Source organism: Pelobates fuscus, chromosome 3 (genome assembly GCF_036172605.1).
Source record: "Pelobates fuscus isolate aPelFus1 chromosome 3, aPelFus1.pri, whole genome shotgun sequence".
NCBI classification, from domain to species: domain Eukaryota; kingdom Metazoa; phylum Chordata; class Amphibia; order Anura; family Pelobatidae; genus Pelobates; species Pelobates fuscus.
This window is the reverse complement of record NC_086319.1, coordinates 109,713,147-109,736,998: the sequence shown is the minus strand read 5'-3', so window position 1 is coordinate 109,736,998 and position 23,852 is coordinate 109,713,147. Positions and strand designations below refer to the sequence as shown.

Sequence of the window (23,852 nt, the reverse complement as noted above, 5' to 3'; positions counted from 1 at the left end):
GGAGGGGGCTGTAATTGTAATGCCGGTGTGGTTAAGAGCAATGGAGCTATGCAAGAGAATGGTCCATAGCATATTCTCTTGCTAACAGACATTGGCATAGTCTATTGCATGAGTAGGCAACCTTCGGATGTTGTGGATTACCTCCTCCATAAAGCTCTTACAGCCATGATGCTGGAAAAGATGTAGTCCACATTATCTGTAGTGCCGAAGGCTGCCTAGTCTTGGCTATTGCTTAGAGCCTGATTGACAGGTGGTGGGTTTGATTTTTTTAAGCATTATTTTTTGTCTAAAATCTAAACATTGGTTAGCAATGTATTGATAATATGGGGAGAGCTATCTAAACAGCTAAAGTTATAAAGTACCATTCTGCTAAATGCCAACTCAAAAAGTTATAGCAGTTAAAGAATAAATAATGTAACAGTAGTTATACACATTTCTGACCATTTTATCCCCTTAAGGACCAAACTTCTGGAATAAAAGGGAATCATGACATGTCACACATGTCATGTGTCCTTAAGGGGTTAAAGATCAGAACATTAGAGTTCCTTTTCATGCAGCCACATATAACTGATCCAATGAAACAGACAGTCTGAAACAGAAGTTTTAACTCCTTTAGACCTCGTAACATGCCAGAGCTGTCACAATAACAAGGGACTTGCCTGACTGTGGTCCTGAAGATGTTAAAAGTGAAGGGAACTTGCACAACTTCATTATTAGAATTGGACACAACAAAAATCTGTCTCTCAAGCCTACAGACTTCCTGATGCACATTCCAAAGTCTGCAATGTGGGCTGGTTCAATTGCTCAGGCAGCAGAACAAATATAGATCTAGTTAAAAATTAGCAAAATTAACCAGAAGCATGAAACAAAACTTCCATTTTAACAAGGTGCAATGATTGTTGACATGTTTCGCTAATGTACATTTAAGCATAATATACAGCACGGCAATATGATCTACAAAGAACTAGATTATGAAAATCATTTGCAAGAAAATAAAATATATTGATCTATTAAAAAAAAAAAAGAACACACGCCATTTATTTTGTTTTCTTCGGGGTCGGGTGGGAGGTGTCTTAATAACCTCAAGTGCTTAACATTTTGGTGGATACTAAAATGCCAAATAATTTAGCTATTTAACTGGTTTCTCAGAGTTTATTGTTCTCTAAAAAGACTACTGACATATCTACATAACTAATGTGGTATACCGTTTTCCAATGTCCTATTTTATCATTCTTCCCTTGATTCTTGCAGCTAAGAACGTACCACGAGCCAAACAATCTCTCTCAATATCCAACTGGTAGGACTGCACCGATGCCAAGTCATTTAGCAAAGTCTGATAACACCTGCAGGAGTTTTGTTCATTGTCAGGCAAAATTCCTTGCCCAGGTAATCATTGCAGGTGCATATATAAAAATATAATAATTCTAACAGAAAGCTGTATTGTTGGTGAATGTACATTCAGACCTTTGGAGAACAGCACCATGGCACAATGTTATTTCTTGCAGTGTGAAGTACAAAGCAAATAGTGTTGTTACCTGTTCAGGAACATTATGTCATGTACATGATCAGGACTAACTCTTTTCTTATCAAAGTTCAAATACCACCGGTAAATATTGGCCCAAATTCTTCAGATGCCATTTGGTTACACAGCATCAGCAGATCCTGCTTGTTTCACATGCACAGCATCCTGCTTGTTTCACAACACAGTATCCTTAACACAGGTTTCAGACACTTTATACAGCATAAGTGACTGACACTTGGCCTACATCATTACGGCAAACACAACTTGCATTTTGATATAAAGCAAAAAAATATATATTTTATATATATATATATATATATATATATATATATATATATATATATATGGAATAGCCTGCCTACCGCCATCAGACTCTCCCCTAGTCTTGCATCTTTTAAGAAGTGCCTTAAAACCCATCTCTTTAGGAAAGCATATGGCCTCCAAGACTAACCCTTACCTCACATACCTGTCTCTTGCCCTCTCCTAAAGGGCAGTCCACCTTATTTGATTGTAAATTCCTGTCCTAATGTGTTTTACACCCACCTCCTATAGAATGTAAGCTCAATCGAGCAGGGTCCTCTTCAACCTATTGTTCCTGTAAGTTTATTTGTAATTGTCCTATTTATAGTTAAATCCCTTCTCATAATATTGTAAAGCGCTACGGAATCTGTTGGCGCTATATAAATTGCTATAATAATAATAATAATAAATATATATATATATATATATATATATATATATATATTTGTATTTAAGGATATATATCATAAACAAACAGACCAGTTATAAGCCAGTCGTCTTGCCACTGAACTAAGCCTGGTCTAGTGTTTATTTATTAGGCTGGGAGGTAAGCAATTGCAACATGTGGGCAGGCCTACAGAAGGGGAATTGCCAGAGATGTAGCTTGTGTGACTGGTGATGGCCATAATGGGCAGGCATGCCCAGGAAATTGGCAGATCCACCAAGTGAAGGAGCATGATAGCCTGGTGTCAAGCACACCATGTTTACCGACAGCCTCTTGGCTGCCGATATACAGGACTACAGGTCCTAGTGCCTGCTTCACATGTGTGTTCGCTGTGCTGTCCAGGGACAGTTTATAAACGGGCATCAGGAAACTAATTTGGGATGTCGGGACAAGACCCTAGAAATGGGACAGTTGGGAGGCCTGTGATTGTGAGATACAACTGAAGAAGCTCAGACTGTTAGTTGAGTAGCCCTGAGGTTCTCAGTTGTTACGGTAGCTCCTGGAGGACTCTGGTGGCACAGAGAAGGGACTAGGCATCCTTAATTGTGACAAGTTCTAAACTGTTGACAATTAAGTGACAGCAACTCTGCATAGCCTATATCTATTTTGGCATGGATATAGGCCATCATCTCACTTACAAAACAGCATCAGTCATATGTGATAAATGGACTTAATTTACCCCCCGCCCCACCTAAAAAAAAAAAAAAAAAAAAAGAAATTTGTACTCTCTATTTGTTTCCAAAATGCATAAAAGTATTCCAAATATAGATTAAATGTAGTAACTAAAAGTCTGCAGAAGTGTTATAGACAAGGAATGATAAACATGAGATCATTTCATTTCAGCTAGTGATTACAAAGTTATATATGATTAGACTCAACAGCTGGGAGGGATCAAATACATCTAAATGCGTATTTGAAACGGTTGGTATTAGCTTTTGACTTTACTTTTTGAGCTATAGAAGGACATTAAATCATAATGGAATTCCCGTATGCGGATAAAATTCTATCTCAAAGTGTTGTCATGAAACAAATTTAACAGGGGCCCAAGCTGCATACAATTATGGCATTCACGTCAGGAACCACTATAATGCTAGTAAAATAAATAGGTTAGCTATTGGAGCTTAGTTGTTTTTGAAAGCCAGCTGGCGACGCATGGTAGTGAAAAATCAAGCATCTTTAAGTTGACTTCCGAGCTGAACGGATTTCAGCAGTGGTGCTGAAATACTTACAATTTCTATAGGAGCATAAAGCAATTAGAATATTCAACATTGAAGAGCTTAGTTCATACGATTCAGTTGATTATAGTCACGCTTTTAATCAAACAACAAAACATGGCCTACTGTTGGTTCGATTTTTACTTGTAAAAATACATTGGCTATATTACCTCTATGAAAACATGGTACATACTAGAGATATTTTTATTGATAAACCTATGAAGACAAGTAAGATATCCGTTGAAATAGATGTATTTCCAACAAAAACAAGGGAAAAAAAAAAAAAAGACCTTAGAACTTGTGGTTTCTATCAGATTACAAGAGTGTCTTCCATTTTTCAGTCGATAGGATGATACAATTCCTTAGTAAAGCAGAGGATCCTGTTGCACACACACACAACATATGGGACAAAGGAACCTTTGTGGCCTCATCTTAAATAAATTATACAAAGCAAAGAGAATTAAATTTCATGGCAGATTCAAAATAGCAGCAACACGGAAATACTAAGTGACAGCTGTTTTGTTTTATGCGTTAAGAGTGAAGCGATGCTTGGCGTTGTAAAAAAATAAATAAAAAAAAAAAAAGATCACATTCTCCCTTTAGGAATTGCAAACTGTAACATACATTAAAGTGGAAAAGTACTAAGTGGGGTTAATTGAGATGTTCAAAGTGATGTCTTGGTGTAATTATTATTTCACTGAGCACCTGTGTAAAATCTTTCACCATCCTTACCACACCTAAACATACTAGGGTCATTGTGGGAGATGTGGCATTCTACAGACAGATGTAGATTATGACTGATGTGACAACTGTCACTTCTATTCTGCCCATTCTTTAAGATAGCTGAGGGTAAATGCATGACATTTTTAAATTCTATAACTGGGTGTGGCATGATCACTTCCTCCCAAATGCTATTCCAGGTATTTGCCTCCCAACTGGGAAACTAAAAATAAGGACATTTGGAGACATGAAAATGTTTACCTTATTCACTGTTCAAGAGGAACAGCAGAGAAACGACAAGGGAGTAGCAAATCTTATACCAAAACTGATGAGCTGGCAAATTTTATAGTTTTCTCAGCTATTGGTATTTTGTTCAAAAAATGTGCAAGTTCCTTATCAATCATCCATAATTTAGGGGCTACTTGAAATATCCTCAATCATTGTGTTGTGGGAGTGCAAACCTGAGCACCCAACACTGCTGGTCTTGGTGACACGAAGGAGACCCAAACCACAAAAGGTTTGTGGAGGCACAGCATATCCCCAAGTGTCCTTAGAAAGAGCAGCCCCTATTGTGGGCCCACATTCCGCTGTCCCTCTTTTCTATCCTAAAGGGACTCTCCAGTGCCAGGAAAACAAACCCGTTAAAACCCCTTCAGCTACTTACCTGAATCCAGCGCCGATGTCCTTCTGCACTGAGTCAGGCTTCGCCAACGCTCCTCCCCCACCGACGTCAGCAGACAGGGGAGACCTAATGTGCATGCGCGACAATGGCCTCGCACGCGCATTAGACCTCCCCATAGGAAAGCATTATTCAATGCTATCCTATAGGGAACATTTTATGCTGGAAGTCTGAGAGGACATCCAGCGTCAGATAACAGACCAAAAGTCTGTTAGGATTCCGGAAGCACTACATTGCAGCACTAAGTCCAATAGGGGCATAGCACCCAGACCACTTAAATTAGCTGAAGTGGTCTGGGTGCCTTGAGTGTCCCTTTAATATCTCCCTTTTCTATGAGCTCAGTATTCCTGGTTTGTCTAAATTTATACCAGAGTTCCATAGCAATAACACTCCCAGTAATGTTTATTTAAACAACATTAAATGTATTCAGTCTGTGTAAATGATATACATTGTTGTTCTAAATGACATTTTAGTTACATAAATTGTTATTAATACGTCACCTAAAATATCTCAAAACATCTCTGTAGCGGACCCCGGGTAACCTGACCGGTTACCTCCGCTAATTCCTTCCTTCAGCCGCTCAGGAACCACTTAGCATATAAAGAGACCCATTTCCCCTCAGTAACTGGACGAAACACCGCTCTGGAGGTACAACACTGACGATGCTTTATTGGTACAGCTTCATTTTATGCACAGACCCCTTTGGGGGTTTCCATTCTGTTCAACACAATCCCAGGCTGGGGGGGGATGGTTTACAGATAGCCATATCCCATTCTGGGAGATACCAACAGTAAACATTTACAGACAATAGGACACATATACACGGGGGAAACTTAGGGGACCCCACGCGCCGGGAAGGAAAAGGGGCGCACACAAACATATATCCCTGGATAGCCCCGGGTCCCAGCTAGGATCCCTGTAAATAGCGGGGCTATCGGATGTACAGAGCCCGAGAAATCATTGTATAAAATTCGAGGCTCTGTACATCCCCGCAATTAGTTCCACGGGGTTGCTTGGTTTAGTCCGGTAAATTCAAACTTCGCGCCTAAACTAAGCAACGGCCAATCCGAAGAAAGGGCACGAACCAAACCGCGCCAATCCGCACTCAGGGAGACAAGATAAACAGGACATATTACACAAAATACACGGGGAGACAAAAAGGGCAGATAGGGATATGACACTCCGTGACAGCGTTCCATCACAATCTTCATCCAAAGTCACACCCCCATGCAAAGAGGACACTTCAAATGAACACTATAGTCACCTAAATTACTTTAGCTAAATAAAGCAGTTTTAGTGTATATCATTCCCCTGCAATTTCACTGCTCAATTCACTGTCACTTTGTTTCTGTTTATGCAGCCCTAGCCACACCTCCCCTGGCTATGATTGACAGAGCCTGCATGAAAAAAAAAAAAACTGGTTTCACTTTCAAACAGATGTAATTTACCTTAAATAGTTGTATCTCAATCTCTAAATTGAACTTTAATCACATACAGGAGGCTCTTGCAGGGTCTAGCAAGCTATTAACATAGCAGGGGATAAGAAAATCTTAATTAAACAGAACTTGCAATAAAGAAAGCCTAAATAGGGCTCTCTTTACAGGAAGTGTTTATGGAAGGCTGTGCAAGTCACATGCAGGGAGGTGTGACTAGGGTTCATAAACAAAGGGATTTAACTCCTAAATGGCAGAGGATTGAGCAGTGAGGCTGCAGGGGCATGTTCTATACACCAAAACGGCTTCATTAAGCTAAAGTTGTTCAGGTGACTATAGTGTTCCTTTAATACTAAACTTAAAGTGTCCTCTTTGTCCATTTAAAATGTTATTTGGTATGGTACATGAATCTGGATTTCCAAATTATTACAGATATACAGATTAAGAAAAAAAAAAAAAGAGAGACACAGCCTTAACACTTAATGTGTTTAATCTGTGTATTCCCAAGTGAACTACAAATATTGGAAGTAATGTCCACAAATAATATACCAGAAGTGAAGTACGTCACTGTACATTCAACCTGTTCCCTCCTGTCCAGACTTTTTCCACAGACTAGCACATGAATGAACAGATCTGATGTTCTCTGAAATGGGTTTTCAGACTTCTACAGGGCTGTCCCCACATACTGGAAACCACACCCACGGGATAAAAGATAGACCACAAAATAACTAACACGAGCCTAGTCTATGGTCCAACAAATATTGTGACAAATTAACAGCTGAACAAAAAGTTGTACTTCCATGAATCATGTGCACAAGTGATACATATTTTATGATTACATTTAAAGCATCCTACAGTCGCTGTCAAATTAGTAAAAGGACAATGTTCCTCCACTGTCAAGGGTCATGGTTCCAGGGGAATTTTACAAATCTCTGCAATTATAAGCCATTATCTGCAACGTCACAGTGACAAGCAGAATCTGTGCACCCTAACCTATGTTAGGCCATTAAGCCAAGGTTTAGAGGTAGTACAGTCGATAATTCTACTCCACACTTCTTTTTTGCCACTATCAATATCTTAAATTACATCCCAGTGTCAAAAGTTACCCTAAAACTTTAGCAGAATGTTACTCATTAGTGCAGTTTGGCAGAAGCAGTGATTTTTAGAGTAATATTTTGTTTTACATACTGTACATTAAATGCAGGGACTATAGCGGTAGAATCAGCAGAATGCTTACACCTGTCTTGAAGGACACATGTGCACTGAGAGAGCGATGCCATGGCAGCTGGTGGGGTATGTGAAACATTACATAGTGATCAGATCACTTGCCACAAATGTAATGGAAAATGACAGTGTAAGTATCCCAATATGGTCCTTTAACAGTAGAAACAGCTGATACACTGCTTTAAGGCAAGAATATTTTAACCTCACATGCACTATGAAAGCTTTACAAGGAAGGCCTGTGGCACTGTACACTTAATACATACAGTTTATGGAAGTTATACTGGGAAATATCATCACAGCTTGGCAGAGACATGTGTTAAAAAGACACTCAGGTGTGCATTTGCACACAAATGTTAATAACCCATGATGACCCAGGGCTGTATGGAGATGTCAAATCTAAAGTAAAAGAACACCAACATTAAAAACACATTGAATTCCTGGTTTTAGATGATTCTTCTCTCCCCCTTTTAAATAAGAATAATAAACTCAATTTTTACTTGACTTTTGTACAGCACCGGGCATTCTATGCACCAAAACTACTTAAGATGAAGTGGCTTTGGTGCCTAGAGAGTGTTCTTGTTAAAGGGGCACTCCAGTCGCCTAAGCAACTTTTATACATTTAATAGCCTTTGACCTAAATAAAAAGTTTTATTTCTTGCATGCTCAACTTTGTATAGTTTTTGCAAAAATTATATATTATATATTATTATTATTATTACTTTTCTCTTTTTTAAATAGTTTACAGTGTTTTGCATATTAAATAGTATTTCAAAGATAAAAAAAAAAAAGCTGCCAAGCAAGATGACTGTCCAGAATTCCCTATTCTACCCATAAAGCTTTGCTGTGCAGAGATATATGGGAGATAAGTCAGCACTTATAAAGCATTAACGCATCCTGGCTGGCTGATCGTTACCTTGTTTGGTCAGTGATAACTTGCAGTTTATGTTAAGTCTGGGAAATCATTGCTGAGGTATCGAATGTAAGCAACTTAAAAAAAAAAAATGTATTTAAAAAAAATCTTTTAGAATTTTGGAATAGTTGTTTTTCTATATTTTAATGGATTATCTATACAACATTATAGAAAAATAATGAGTTAGTTCCTTCCTGAAGTGCCCCTTTACAATAACACACTTTAAAAGGACCTCAATTAAGTGGCCTTGGTGGAGTGGCCTAGTTGTGTTAATCCTACGTTTTGTGGAAATCGCAATGTTTACATAAGGTTAAATCCACCTCTAGTGGCCGTCTTTCTGATAGCCACTAGAGGTGCTTCCACTAGAACAACCAAGTAATACTCTGCCATGTGACCAATTTAGCTCATATGATAGCATTCAATTCACACTGAGGAGTACTGGATTGTTTATTGAAGAGAGAGCTGGATGACGTGAGGAGGCGCAGGCGGCAGTGCTGAGGAGGTCTTGCTGCTGGACAAAAAAAAACAAAAAACTTTATTTTATCTTTATAGGTTTTTACAGCAAATGGGAGGGGGGAGGCGAATACTAATCCAGCACTAGAACATTATAGAATTAGACAACATTAGACCACAACCTCCAACACCCAAAAAAAACTTTGTCAGTATGAAACATTAAGAATAAAGGACTCTCAGAAGCCCTATGTCTGGAAATCTAAGATCAAGTGGGAAAAAGACCTACATATTGAAATTACTGAGCAAGATATGATAAGTGCGATAGTTAAGGTCAATAAATCGGTACATTGTCTGAATATAGTAGAGAATTTTTATAAACTCATAAGCAGATGGTATATGGTCCCAGAAAAATTGGCTAAAATGTATAAAAGATCAGAATCATGCTTGCTGGAGATGCGATGATGGGAAAGGAGATTATCTCCATGTATGGTGGCAATGTAAATCTTTAAGCAATAGATGGAAGAATATCTATCAACAGATTTATAATACCTGCCAGATATATGTACCTTTCACACCACAGAGCTTTTTGTTACATCAGGGATGGCCCTCTATGCCTACTGAAAAATGCATGTTAATAATACACATTTTAATGGCAGCCAAGATAGTTCTAGCTAGGTATTGGAAAAGCAATAAAGTGTTAGAGTGGGCTGAAATTAAAAAACAAGTAACATATCAATGTAAAATGGAAATTGGAATAATTCAAGAAAACTCTGTTGGTTTGAGGAAAATTAGTAGGTGGAAAAATATAGTTTAATCGCTAGTAATGAAGGTTTATAATAAGGTTTGTGATGCCCCCGATGTGTGTTTGACTCCGGAGAGATACTAGCGAAAGATGTACCCATTTGGGAAGTAAAAGGTATAAATGGCTAGAATAATGCTAGTTCCTCGTGACGGTATGTGTGTTTCAGTATGAATGCTGTTTAGTGATTCCTCAATTCTACTACTTATGTAACTCATAGATACTGTTATCCTACTGCGGTTAATTTTAGATATGCAATATATGGATTTTTATGTGTACATATTTAAAGCTATATAAGCACTGTCTGTATTAATGCATTTTATAGACATCTGTTCTAATGGAAACACATTTATTTGTATATTTGTATCGCTCATTGAGGTAATGTACGTACTTTTGAAAAAAAAAAATTGGAAAAATAAAAAAATATATAAAAAATATTTTTTTTAAATTATACAGGTACTAGTGCTTCTTTACTTTAAGTTCATAGCAAAAACACAATTCCATTAATATTACCAATATACCTCTCAAGATTAATTGCCTGAAATATGAAATGGATGGATGTGCATTAGCCTGTTGCATGTTGTTAAAATATGTTTGTTTGTTATTTCACCCAGGCAAAACATGAACTGAGTGAACATGAGTACTCCAGTATGTTAACTAATGAAATGAAAAGTATAAAAAGAAACAGAATAAAAAAATAAATAAACACGGTTTCGGTTGTCATGGCAACAAAGCAATTAAAGGCGTTTGGCAGGGTACCAGCATATCTGTGGTTGTGCGACCATAGAGCTCCTGGCCAAGGAAACAGTGCTATTGTAACCTGGGATCCCCTCTTTCAAATGATGTGGGCAGTCTTGCCTTGCTGGACATAAAATAGTTCCAACTACCCCAGTCCTCCAGGAGGAGTGTAACCACTAAAAAGGCTGACACATCATGACTGCTATCAGTTTACAGATAAGTTGTGCCATATTTTGTTTGTCATTGTTATTTTCTGTCCCACTGTGCATATACGCAGCCTTGGCTCAGGGAAGGTAGTGACTCATACAATGGGTGCATGGATTATTATTTTTTAATTTCTTTATTTTTGTTCCCTTCGCCTGTTAAAACAAAACAATATACATTGGGTGGGATGTCGCCCATGAAATTCACATATAATGGTCAAGATATAGTTATTGGCTTTTGCACGGCAACATGCAGAGTGATTTTTTTATGTGTACAAACAAGGTAATCAACAATATAAGCCCCATCGGGCACAATAAGATATATTTGGTTCCTTCCTATAATTTGTAAGCTTAGTGCGCCGGGGGGGGGTCACCCCCCAGGGATTGGCTTAGTTAGGTTATCCCCGTTCTATCGTGGGTATTATTTAGGGGTGGAGGGGGGAAAAGTGGAGCTAGCGTTAGTTGGCGTGTGACCGCAAGATGTACGGGTCTATTTGCCTAAGCATGTGCTATAGTCGTGGAACGTGAAGCAGTGCATGGGGGTATATCTACCCACTCTGACATTACTAGGTAGGCAAATTCTGCAAGATTAATAATTAAAAGGAAAGTAACAACCATAAAGCAAAATAAAATTTGTAACTTGGTGTGCATATTCACAAATTATAGTGACGGAATGTGTGGCATCCTGAAGGATGTGCAAACGTCTGGTCAGAATGTGTCCCTCAGGCTGTATCACCCGCTTGTAGAGTGCATCGGGACGATCTTGGTATAAACTCTGTTGCTGTGGAGGGGTCCAACCAGGACTGAGTGGCAGTGGTCTCCGGTAGTGTACCCGCCATGCCCAAACGGGTCAAGTGGGAGTCCAGTTCCTGTGAGCTCCTCGCCCGGTAGGTAGACCCTTGGAAGGTAAAAGTGATGAGACGCGGTACTCCCCAGCAATAGGGCATACTTTTTGAACGCAGGTGTTGCAGGCTTGTTTGGAGCGATTTTCACCAGCTGAGTGTGCTCCTCGTGAGATCAGTAAACAATGAGATGTGCAAGTCCTCAAATGGTAGAGGGGTTGAACAAAATATACAGAAAAATATTTTTATCTGACGTACGATACACTTGCTTTCAGCCTAATTAGACTTCAAGCTCTAGGTATTTTACTTTTTTTCCCCTCCCTCTTTGAATTCTCACTTAAAGGTTGCCCTAGAGAATAATTAATTATGTTCGGAAGCAGCCATAAAGTATAAATGCAGCAGGTGCATATCTGCGTGTTTTGGTGATAGATTACCATCAACAATGGAAAAGGATAGTACCAGCCTATATACCTGATCAAAACAGGAGGCACAGTGCCAGCTGCCAAGCAGTTACAGTAACTAAAACATATGACCTACAAAGTTTTACCCACAAAATTAATCCTCGTACTCTAACAACATGTTCATGGTATGAAATGGAGAAAACAGAGCTGCAGCTTTAAGTTGCAAGTGCAAACAAAAATACTATCCTAAATAGTGGCCTGCAAGTTCAAAAATTTAAATCCATAACTGATGTACACATCTAATTTCTAACATACCAATGTTAGACATATAGCAATAACATAACATGTGGGTTCAAGGAGGGGACTTTGGGGTCTGATGTGGAACTCTTTAGTGGCAGATCTCTCCAGGCTTCGGAGGGGGCTGGAGAATATTAAAGTTTTGTTTTTTACATATTAAATCAGGCATCTTTCTAATATAAAAGGAAGATCGCTAGCATAGTTCCCCACAAGGCTACAAAGGAGGAGTGGGTGGTGCCCCCCCCCCCCCCACCCACAACTTTGCTGCACACCCCTCTATTAGTGAGATAGTGTGGCAGGATAACACTGAATTCCTGGCAGTGCCACTATGCTTCCATTGAGAGCATAAGCAACACGCTGTTCTTGGGTAGAGACGAGAAATAAAACATATTCACAACTTTCTATTATTTTAAGAGTCATTGAATTTTGATTTAGGTTTAGTCCCAGGTGTTTCTAGAACTTACACGCTGCACACCCCTAAGAAGGACTCTGTATGCAGAGCCGTATTAAGACTGCCTAGAGTCCTAGGCAAAATGAGGGGCCCCGATAGAGCCCTGGGCTCTGTTCTGTGAATGGGGTTGTCTGAGTGTGTTCCAGGGCCGGATTAACATAGGGGCTGATGGAGCTGCAGCTCCAGGCCCAGGCCCATGGAATAGGCCCATTGATTTAAAAAAATACAATTATTTACATTATTTTAGCCAGTATTTGAGGCTGCCTGGCTGGTGCCAATATTGCAGTGATACTGGCAATACAAATGCTGGTATTTGTCTCAGTATAAACAAGAGATTACTCTGCAATACCAGCATTGGCCAGTAGGGATCACTGTATGTGGAGACAGGCAGGGATAGGAAGTTCCAGCATATCCCTCCCTGCCTATCTCTACTCACTGATCTGCAGGGGTGCAGCTACAGAGAGCCCAGACAGCAACACCCACCCTGTAGAGACAGCCTACAGCTCAGCGAAGTAAGGAATGGGGGGAAAGGCTGCAAGGAGACATACACTGAGACACTAAGGGACACTGGGAGACATTAAGGCAGACACTGAGACACTAAGGGACATTATGACACAGACACATGGGGACACAGTGTCCCTAGTCTCCCAGTGACCCCTAGTCTCCCAGTGTATAGAATCCATCTATACAGCAGAATCAAACTAAGTAGTTTTTTGGTGATTTTACAGCATTTTCTCTTATGTCACTCCTTGTGATTTACATCATGTGATGTCACCCATACATATTTAATTATGCAAATTAGTAAGGCCGGTATGTTTTTCCAAGAAAGGTGGCAACCCTAGCTACTTTTCACATACTCTTACTTAAGTATGGAAACTTAAGATGGATGTATGGAAATAAAACTTGTGTGGACTGACTGACAGTATAGTTGAAGGGACACTATAGTCACCAGAACAACTACAGCTTATTGAATTTGTTCTGGTGAGTAGAATCATTACTGTCAGGCTTTTTTCTGTAAACACTGTCTTTTCAGAGAAAATGCAGTCTTTACATTACAGCCTAGTGATAACTTCACTGGCCACTCCTCAGATAACTGTTAGAGATCCTTCCTGGGTCATGGCTGCCTAAAATGCATCCAAACATTCAGTGTCTCCTCCCTCTGCATGCAGACACTGAACTTTCCTCATGGAGATTCATTAATTCAATTAATCTCTCTAAGGAGATGCTGATTGGACGGGGCTGTGTTTGAATCATGCTGGCTCTGACCTGTCTCTTTGTCAGTCTCACCCAATCCTATAGGGAAGCACTGTGATTGGATCAGGCCACCACTTCTAATGATGTCAGCAGACTGCTTTTTTTCTGAGGCAAACAGCATGCAGAGTTACAGCTTCAGGCTTGAATATAGTAAGATTTTGCTATATTTATGGAGGCATGATGGGCCCAGGGGGGCTAGATGGTGGTGTTAACACTATAGGGTCATGAATTCATGTTTGTGTTCCTGACCCTATAGTGATCCTTTAAGGTAATGCTGACTTTGGTCTCTCTAACACTGTGGCATGTTCCCTTTCTTCTACACTCACTACATACACCTTTTCTCTGTCCCAGACTATATACCAGGAGCTTCTGCCTGCTAGTAAGAAGGTAAGGAGACAAGTGGACCAGCGAGTGCTAGGGGACAGTCCTTAGAAAGCGTTGAGCGAGCGCATTATTAGATGCATTTATGCCAAGCTCAGGGTGCTGTCTGCATAGTATGCCCTTAGTTGGCCAGCTGCATGATTGGCGGGCAGCCTGACATGCATTCATGCCAGACTGGCCTTCTAATTATTTGTGCAGACATGTCCTCTTTTTGGGCATGTTCGCCTCTTTTGGCAGGTTACGTGATTTGCGTCAGTGGCACACCCTTTTAGCCTGCCCATTGACTTCCTGCTTGACTGGACACTGTTGTTAGGGGTTATGGATTTACTTGAAAGATGAAAACATAAATTAGAGAGAGATTAGCCTAGGGTATGTGTTTTCTTATAGCTGCTTTTTTCTTTCTCTCCAGCACCATCTCCATCAGATACATGACGCTTGGGAGTGTTTTACTGTTTTTGGTCGATATGATTCTGTAATTAGGCCCGTCATAATTGTCAGCACCAGGCCCACTGGGCTCTTAATCTGGTCCTGGTGTGTTCCACTGGAGGAGTGTTGTGGACTGCACCTCTACTGTAAGAGCTCCCTCGCAGTCCCAGATTGCAGCAGTGAGCCCATTTTTCCATCTCTCCAGCTCATCTCGTTCTTCCTCTGCATTTAACCTGTACGCCAGTCTTTTGCCATCTTTACTGTACACCAAGTTTGTCTCTCTCCATCTTACCTGTGCCCTGAGTGTCCCTCTGTTCATTCTGCATGTACCACAGATGTTTGCCTCTTTTCATCATTCCTGTACCCCAATTGTGTGCCTCTGTCCATCTCCCCATTACCCCAAGTGTGTGCCTCTCTCTATTTGGGAAACATTCCTTTACACATAAGCAAACTGTGACACTCCAGTTTTAGTTGATTTACCACTCTCACAATTCTCAGCCAGTTATAGGAAACATTTACATATACAGTCTTTGTAGGCCCTCTACTCCCATTCATGACTCAACTTAGTGAGAGAGGTCACCTGACAGTTAGCTTAGACCAGCATGTATTTAATGGCTAACTGGTATCAGTCACAATATACAATTCATGTATGACATAACACGAAGATAAGAAAGTTAGTGTCAATTTTTAAATGTGGTCAAAGTGTCCTTATAGAGAGAGGCAGTAAATTCTTTCAGGCTTACTGCATCAGTATACACCCTTCTATACAATCCATTACTCAGAGCTGTGAATGGGCCTGTACAGAGTATTTTCTCTATAACTGCAGACTCAGAGTCAAGAATGGCATTAGTGTACCACAGTGATACGTCAAGAATAGGTCAAAAGTCATCTCAATTACAAGAATTAACAGACACTCACTAACTGCAAGAAACAGACAGCCAGTTAACTTGCTAAACTACATTTCTAATTATTAAGACAAGATTTTTTTGATAACGGGCCAAAATATTCCCTGTTTCTGTATAATGGACTAATATTACATATTTAGACGTGTTGTACCAAAAGGTGAATAGGCAAACTGCAACAAGTTTACAGGATAAATAATTCAACCTAATCCAGTTGGTTTAGGATGCAGAGAGTTGCAGTCGAACATAACCACAATAGCTGAAAGCTGCACATTTACCATCTGTGGGCCTGATTATTCCCTCAGCTAATACACCATTCCCTCGTTTAATACACCAATAATGTGTATTTTTGTACAGGAAACCAGCTGTGTAGATTTTATAGCAGAGAACTTTGGCCTATAAACCTATGAGTGTGATTTCAGCTATGCCCACAAGGACGGGCCATTAATGCTGCGCTCTTTATGGTATAATAAAAGGCACATTATTCTAGAGTCTGGAATTCCTAATCAGTGCATCAAAATGCACAAGCTTTACTTAGCCACATGGACTGATGCCGACCAGGCATGCCAAAGCTGGGTGGGTGTGAAATCTGAGGACTTGCTGTAAAGCTTAAGGTATACTTATTCTGCTCTGGGCACAGCAGACGTTTAGCAAAATAAGAAAAGTAAAAGGGAGGGTAGTGGTGGTTCTCTCGGAGCATTGTTTTAAACATATTCATATGTTACGTTGCAAAAGGAACTAAAAAATAAACACAAATATAAACTCACAATGCCAGACACTCTTGGAAGGCATTCATCCGAAAATCACAGAAAAGGAAGAGAAATGAGGCTCAAACTCGGAATTCAGTAATTAGAATGCATTCAATGCTCAAAAAAATACAGTCAGCAAGAAAGGAAGAGAGGAAATCTAATGCAATCTAGAATTGTTTGTCTATTTCCTTGTGTTCTATTTCACAAGTATTGGCCTCTCTAAAACTGGCTCTGCCACCCTCTACATACCGTGCTTCAGTCTGCTCCTCTCTTCCCCAGTCCTAATCTGTTCCTCTTTTTTTTTTTTTTTTTTTATATCTGTTCCTCCTAAAATATACACAAGGCAAAGTAGGGACTGTGTCTTATGTATTTTTTCTTCACTTTACAAAAAGCAGAGCTACCTCTGTCAATATCTATGGAGACAATATATCTCATGCGCTCCTGGTAGATGAAGAAAGATGTTGACGGCACCCGTTGGGGACAGCAACAGGTAAGTATATCAACCTTCCTCTGCACATCAAACGGTGATGTCACCATTGGCGGTCTTCGCAAAATATACAAAGACCCTAGAAGATGACAGATCCGTTTTATAAGTGTAACTTTAAATTTCTCAGGTTTTAATACTAGGTTTACTTATACTCTACAGTTATATTTAACTATATCATGGAACTGCACACCTCCCTCTTTGCTCCCCACCATTGTCATAAGTTAAAAATTGCAGCATACAGAGATTAGGAGAAAATTATTTTTTATAGAGTTTCAACATCCCAGGTGCAATGTGTGCTCTAGCTATGCCATGAATGAACTGGATCACTTCCTAAAAAACAAAACAAAAAGGGACAGTGACCAGGGTAGGACACTTCGTAAGTACTTACTCTGGGACTGTAAAACCAAGTGGACACTCCAGTGGTGTCTGGGGCTTAACCCCTAGTATACAAAATTATGATGACAATGATCTATTTACTGGAGTAGATAGGTGTCAACTGGTCTACTCCAGTAAATAGATCATCGATATCACTTCCTGAATCTTTAATACATATTTAAAAAAAAAAAAAAAAATTACAAAAAATGAACATCACATGCAAAGGTAAATAGAAGAGTTACAGGTGATACAATTTTCTCCCCTAGTAAGGAGATAACCAGTACCTTTTCCTTGTATTGTAGTGTAACAGAATATTTAATCCACCAACTAAAACACTGTCTATTTCCCCAATGATGCCTCTTGTCATCATACAATTAATGAACATAGCTTATCAGTCAAGAAGGGTAACAAAAGAACATTTCGATAAGTCCATGGGTATTCATCACGGATTTTGCCAACAAGATAATCATGTATTTAGTACAAACGGTGCTTCAGAATATCAAGAAACATGCCAGAAAATGGGCAATTTTTAACCAAATGTCAAGGCTTGAAAATGTTAGCAATTTGGTTATTTGAACCTAAAATTAGCAATTTTCTGAATAACCCTTTATATTAATAATTTTTAATCAAATGTATAAGAAAATAAGATGGGAAGCACCTTCTTATTTAACCAACTACATAGCAGAATATTGCAAAAATACTTCATTTTTCCACATTGACTCTCAAAGAATTCAATGCCAAACAGATAAAGGAATTCTACTTCCTTAGTGACAGCTTCATACCAACCGTTTAGTAGTATACAAAAGCACTGTTAAACTTCCACAGGGTTATTTATGAAACCAGAATTTTAAGGGAATCGAGTAGAGAATTGAAATTCTTTGATAGGAATTGTCAAGTTGGAAAACTTTTCCTATTTATTTTGACCCAATATGTGCAGTCCTCTGGTTATCTATTGACAGTACTCAATTTAGGATATAATCTAAGTTGATTTGTCTGTTTGCATTCTTAGGTGAAATGGGAAGAAGGGGAAGTATTCAGTTTAAGGACAGGTCCATTTTAAAGTTATGACCAAGTGTCCATGGCACTTGGAGTATGTTGCTGTAGTCTGTATATGTCCTCAAATTTGAAACTGGCGACAATTCTCACTAATAAATATGTTCTCCATTTTTGTTTGGCAACATAAAAGGTGGGCTGGAATTTCCAGTTTAGTTTTGTGCATGTTTTTGTTTCTTAGATTAATATTGAAGTCTAGTTGCTCAATTCTCTACCATTAAAGGAGTTAAATCACATTTTTTAAATTCGGCTCTAGGCACAGTTGTGGCTACGGCTGAATAAAAATAAATAAAATAGATATAAAAGTAAAGAAGTGAGCAATGAGACTACACGGGCATCACCTATACAGTAAAATTGCTCTATTAACCTAAAGTTTTTTAGTGCTTATAGTACCCTTTTAATGCTCTATTACATTTACAATGTGGTAGTATAAAAGTAAAGTGGTAAAATAGGTAGTTATGAATTGAGAACTATGTTGTCTCTGTTCACATTCATAATTACCCCTCCCGGTTGAGGACATTAATAGCTGATAATTATGGGAAATTCGGAGACATCTGGATGCCAAGCTTAGCCAAGACTGGCTCGGGATGTATAAACAGGAGTCATGAGGCTTGTACCAACATTGGGCCCAAATTTAAGGAATACATTACCTTCATAAAGTTTGGGGGGGTTATAGTTATGCTGCCTAGAAGCCATGGTTTTATTAAAACAGAATCCTGGGAGATTTGCATAAAAAAAAAAAAAACAACAAAAAAACACCCTGATAATGGGTCTGTATAGCAGATTAAACATTTAATTAAAGATACACAAATACATTTAGAGAGTGTATGAACACTACAACCAATCTTGTCATTTATGGTTTTATTAATGAACAGTTATGTTCAGGCTAGCATCAGAGGCCTACATAAATATTATTTCTAAACTGAATTTGTTTTTCCAGGGAAGAGACATGTTTTAGATCGGTCAAAGTCCCCTTTTATATTGTGGACTTGCATCTTTTCTTTAGAAAGTATTGATTATTGTTAAAATGTACAATTGCCGTTCTCAACCAACAAAGAACAAAAGCTGTAGGAGGTGGAGAGCTTATTCCAAGTGCCAAGATGGAAATACATAATTTTAGGGTGCATTTTAATAATGAAGTTTGGATTTTTTTTTTAAGTAGGTAATAACTGTTGCTCATCACACTGAATTCTAGGCTTTTCTTTTCTGCTTTTTTTGTCCCCCAGAGTCTGTACCGATATGTTAGTTGATGGTGCTATAATGCTCTCCTGTACAGAGCAAGTCTCATCCCCCTCAGTCATGTGTAATCGCATATCCCTACGGTCAGGCCTGGTCCAATGCATGGCAGACGAAAATGGTCAACATCTGCAGACAGAATTTAAATCTACCATTTAAACATGTCAGACGTGCTGAGGGACCTTACATCCACATGTTGGTTGTGAATAGTGAGATTCATTCAACATGTAGATGGCTCGAGGTAGCCCAACTAAGATGCAGGATTTAAACTGATATCTTCTGCGACTACCCAATAAAGGAAGAATTAAGGACAAGGAAGTCAATTCAGACCCACCTGACTAGCAATATTTAATCTGTGGTGGTAAATGCCAATGCAGTCACACCAGATTTTCTAACTAATGCTTAGCACACTAATTAGGAATATACACTATCAATTGTTTAATTTCAAGTAGATAGGGGTTATTAATTGTGTAATTCCCATATTAAGCATAAAAATCCTTAATCCCAGCTTGGATTTTGGCACTTGAGCACAGAGTTCGGCAGTGGCATTACATGGTTCCCTGTCAAGCAGAATTACACTTCAGAATGGATAGCTGTATTTAAAGAAGCAGTAATAAGTGTATAAAACAAAATACTAGTAGTAGTTACACTTTGAATAAATGCCATACAGAAAAATAGGATACTTAGTAACTGGGTCATTACGATCATGCATTTACTTTTTTTAGGCCATGTAGAGAGTGTTGTATTCTTTTAATATGCAACCACTGCCACAGAAGAGACGGTCCAAGTACCATGCCAATAGCACACTAAGCTGGCATTCAAGTATGGTGGCACTGCCAGCACAGAAATAACTATAGTCACCCAGACCACTTCAGCTCAATTTAGTGGTCTGGGTGCCAGGTCCCTCAGATTTTAACCCTTTGGATGCAAACATAGCAGTTTCAGAAAAACTGCTATGTTTACATTAGGGGTTAAGCCAACCTCTAGTGGCTGTCTTCCGGACAGCCACTAGAGGCGCATCCATAGGAAAGCATTGAGAAATGCTTTCCTATGGACTGTTTGAATCGCGTGCGGCACTTGCCACGCATGTGCATTCCGCTCCACTAGGGAGCTGACGTCAGACGGGGAGGAGAGGTCACCAGCGCCGAGGGAGCCCGGCGCTGGATAAAGGTAAGCTGCTGAAGGAGTTTTAACCTATTCAGCGCCACGGGCGGGGGACCCTGAGTGTGAGGGCACCCTCACGGCACTATAGTGTCAGGAAAACCGCTTTGTTTTCCTGACACTATAGTGATCCTTTAATGGCACAAATCCTGCTAAAGTTTTAAGATTTCACTAAACAATCTGCAATTAAAACAATTATCTTTTATGTGAAACAAATCATGAGGGCCCTGCCTTAAAGGCAAGGTATAGCATCTGATCATTTCAATTGAAAAGATAGCTTCTGGTGGTTATCTTACACTGCAATTTCATTAAATACTTTTGTTCTAGTTTTCCAACAAAACAAACAAACAAACAAACAAACAAAAAAACACTGATTTTTATCAAGTTGCTTCTCCTGTTTGACAATGTGAATAAAATGGCTTCCCTGTGTAAGTGATTTTCTAGGTTCATTAATACATTCACACAGGGATATTTGTTACACTAAATTTCAGAGCATTAAAATCACACTCCACACACCTAAAGCAATTAACTTTACATGTGAAGAGTATGTCCTCTTTTTCTCTTTTCCATTCAATAGAAATCAGCACATTTATGAAATCAGACAACTTGTCCTGCTACTTCCTAGTTTGCTTAGCTCAGTGGAGCTAAACTCAAAAGGTAGCAATTGCCCAAAAGCACTTGCCTTGCAAATATTTCTCATTGAGCTGCATTGGACAGTCATAATAAGAAAGGAAGGGCTTGCGAAGACTGCAAATGTGAGGTCTGCAGCTTTTGCAAGCGGTTTTCAGATAATGAAAACAATTTAATGCATACATGTTATCATTGGGGGTATATGGACTTATAAAAAAAAAATAGTAAAATAAAATACAATATGCAGATAAAGGTAACGGTCTGAAAAGTCATGTTCACAGATTGTTGAATACAGGCAGACAGAATGCTGTTTCAATTACATCAGTAAATAGGAGCAAATTACAACATTCCATAATTCTGAAACACTCACACTTTAACCCCTTAAGGAACAAACCACTGGAATAAAAGGGAATCATGACGTCACACATGTCATGTGTTCTTAAGGGGTTAAAATGGTGAGACTAATGAAAGAAAAAAAAAATATATAAAAGAATGCAAGAACAATAACTTACCAATAAAACCTATTTAGAATTAAGCCTTTAAGACCCTTTGATATACATAGACTTTGAACATAGGTTTTTAAGCAGACCTGGGTGTTCCACCTCCAACCCTGAAGATTTTATTGAAGCACTATGAGGGGTATTTATAAAAAGCAATTGTGGGGCACCAGTCTTAATTTGGATTAGGCATTAGGTGCATTTCACTGGTTACCAAGGCGATTGCTCCACTTTTAAAGGTTTGTCACAAAACTGCACATTATTCATTAACTGGTTAATGTCAGGGCTGTCACAAAAGGAAGTGATGTGCTGAATACTTATCATTATGTAGCATAAGCAGTCCCGATGATGAGTAGAGAACAGACTTCAAAATGTAGTCCAAAATTAGCAGCACAATGAAAAATAAAATTTTAAATCAAACAAATGCCTGGGATTTTCTTTCCCAGCTGGAATATATTTTGTCCCACAACCTGCAATTTGGTTGTCAACTCACTGTTGACAACCTCTGGTTATATTTGGCTTGTACCTTTCTTGCCATTTTTTATGCTGGATGAAAAACATAAAAGATTATACACTAAACAGTGAATTCAAATAAAAACAAAAAGTAAAATAAAAGAAGGTTAAAATAGTCAAAATGGAAAATGAACGAGAGATTTTCTTTTTATCCAACTCAGCTATTTTCCCTTACTGGTTCTCTACTCCTCACAAAGTCATTGGTTAGGAAATAAACCCTTGTGCATTACTGCAAATAATTAAATGTTAACTCTATATAAAATAAATAACCATGCAAACATGACAGTTGTCAGAAACATATGTCACACACACACCCCACCACCACAATACACCAATTTACTGGTTACAGCCTCATCTGATTCGAACACAGTTTAATATAATCTGGATACAGATCACATTGAAACTTTATACTAATAGTGGGTAATTTGGAACTGTTGCATAAATAATATGATCGAAGGGGGTTGCTAATATCTAATTATTATTTTTTTTAAAATAAAGGTTTAATTGTGAAATGAAACATTTCACTGCATGCACGTCGTGAAGGGACATCTGATCGGCATTTTTGTTTACAGGATAAACAAGCATTAACCTACTCCGTGCCAGAGAGATGTGCAATACATTCTCAATGAAAGCGCCCACCTCCCACTGGCACACCAAAGGTTAATTAGCCCCCATAAGGGAAATGAAAACACAGGATTGCTACAAACAAACAGTCATACAAAGCTGTCAGCCATTTGTACACACGACTACTTGAAAAGCATTCTCTCTTGCTAATAAGACCACAGAGAGAAAAAATGTCTTGGCAACAGGTTCATGCCTACCTGCATGTTAACATGTATCTGTTTTCCTCCTCCATAACATCCACAGCACATGGATTGTTGTAAGCCTGTCCATGATTTGGAGCTACATCCTTTTAGGTTTGAAGCCCCATATGGACTGTTTGTTTGGTAAGTTCAATTGTCCACACACTGTGCACCCCAGGCTTGGCTACTGATCCTCCTGTGCTGAGACTTATTTCTTGCCAGAAAGGTAACTGAACAGCCTTGGGCTTCTGTGGCCAATGGCAGGGAAGGGGTGGGTCCGAAAGGAATGAACCTGAAACTCTGATGTCACAGTGGAAACATTTTAACCTGTGCCAAATATTTCAGTGTAAAAAAAAAAAGCAAATTCACTGTTTATAACCAATGCTCTGGGCTGGAGAGAAAGGGAATGCTAATCACTCGTGTACTTAAGTAGTTTTCAGTAATTGTAGCAAATAATATGAAAGTGAAGTACATTTAAAATATATATATATATATATATATATATATATATATATATATATATATATATTAATTTCTGTGGAAAGAAAAAAAGATGTGCAAATATGCACTTTCCTTAATATGTGTTACAACGTGTACCATAAGCAGAAATTATAACCCAAGTTATAATTGCTATTAATTAATTAATTGACCTTATTTTAATGTAAACTTTCATGCCCTTCGAATAAATTACCTGTAGGTAGATTTCACTCCAATTTTTCAGGCAGACGTCCTGTGTCTGAGAAGTACAACACCA

At 38.8% G+C, this 23,852-nt stretch overlaps 1 protein-coding gene across 1 annotated transcript in view; it reads right to left on the bottom strand.

The window, feature by feature from the left end:
- The window catches only part of SHROOM1 (shroom family member 1), a 70,888-nt gene extending 47,560 nt beyond the window's left edge, over positions 1-23,328 (bottom strand). The window contains exon 1 of the mRNA XM_063447408.1: positions 23,117-23,328. The gene's annotated coding sequence lies outside the window, so the exon portion shown is untranslated. The remainder of the gene's footprint in view (positions 1-23,116) is intronic.
- Between the last annotated feature and the right edge of the window lie 524 nt (positions 23,329-23,852).